Source organism: Mandrillus leucophaeus, unplaced genomic scaffold, assembly GCF_000951045.1.
Source record: "Mandrillus leucophaeus isolate KB7577 unplaced genomic scaffold, Mleu.le_1.0 Scaffold6, whole genome shotgun sequence".
Lineage (NCBI taxonomy): Eukaryota > Metazoa > Chordata > Mammalia > Primates > Cercopithecidae > Mandrillus > Mandrillus leucophaeus.
The window spans coordinates 476,737-478,368 of NW_012106474.1; positions in this window are offsets into that span (position 1 = coordinate 476,737).

Here is a 1,632-nt window from a genome sequence, read left to right on the forward strand (position 1 = left end):
GAAACCCCATCTCTACTAAAAATACAAAAAATTAGCTGGGTGTGGTGGCGGGCATCTGTAATCCCAGCTACTAGGGAGGCTGAGGCAGGGGAATCGCTTGAACCCGGAAGGCGGAGGTTTCAGTGAGGCAAGATTCTGCCACTGCACTCCAGCCAGGCAACAAGACTCTGTCTGAAAAGAAAAAAAAAAAGGATAGTATATGCTGCTTTACTGTACCAAGGAAATGGAAATGGAGCAAAGCGTGGCAAACAGGTCTCCCCAAGATCTGCCAGGAGAGTTTATAGTCTGCCAGGAGATCATCTTCTTGATCCACCTGGGCACACTCTTTCTTTTTTTTTTTTTCTGAGACGGAGTCTCACTCTGTCGCCCAGGCTGGAGTGCAGTGGCGAGATCTCGGCTCACTGCAAGCTCTGCCTCCCAGATTCAAGCGATTCTCCTGCCTCAGCCTCCCAAGTAGCTTGGATTACAGGTGCCCACCACCATGCCTAGCTAATTTTTGTATTTTTAGTAGAGACGGGGTTTCACCATGTTGGCCAGCCTGGTCTCGAACTCCTGACCTCAGGTGACCTGCTGGCCTCAGCCTCCCAAAGTGCTGGGATTACAGGCGTGAGCCACTGCGCCTGGCCCTGGTTGCACACCGTCTACAGATGTGAACACTGAGGCTGGAAATTCTTGAGATTGGCCAGAAGCATCAATGAAATGGGGTTTTGCCGGGACTGGCATTTGGGAGATTGTCACTGGACTTTGTTCAGCTTGTCTCCAGGGTCATCTGGCCTGCTGTAGTAGATACGGTTTTCTTGGGAAACCAGTTCTCTTCCTACTTTATCATCAGTGGCCCTGGGAGGGTTCTGAAGTAACGCTGCCTGCCTCCCTCGTGTAGCTCCGATTTCTTCCTCCCTGAGTTTAACTTTATCCTGTTCGTTCCTTCATTCAGTAATTGTCGCTCAATGCAGAGATTACCCACGGGAACCCCAGATTCAGGCTTGGTTCGTTTCCAAGCATCGCCATCTGCTAGTTAGTCAGTGGCTTAGCCTCTCTGCACCTCAATTTTGTCCTCTGTGAAATGGAGATAATAGTAAATTGGCTTATAGTAAGGATTAGGTGAAATAAACTATGTAAAGCAGATAGGGCAGTGCCTGGCACTTAAGAACCACTCAATAGACCAGGCACGGTGGCTCACACCTATAATCCCAGCACTTTGGGAGGGTGAGCCAGGAGGATCTGCTTGAACCCAGGAGTTCGAGGCTGCAGTGAGCTGTGATAACGCACTGCACTCCAGACTGGGTGACGGAGCAAGACTCTGTCAAAAAATAAATAAATAGGAAAAAGCACTCCATAGCTGTTAGCTGTCATTAATTTTATTTGTTCGATGTGCATTATTGAATGCTTATGTGCTGGGCTTCCGGCAGAAAGCTGATCTGGAGGCACAGTGCGGTTATAGCTGCGTTGGGAGTCTACCTGAGCCTTGTTCACCCACTGTGCCGAGCACTGGGTCTGCCCAGTGAGGAAGGTGCAATCCTGGCTTATTTATTTATTTATCTTTTTTGAGACAGAGTCTTGCTCTGTCACCCAGGCTGGAGTGCAGTGGCACCGTCTCGGCTCACTGCAAGCTCCGCCTCCCAGGTTCACGCC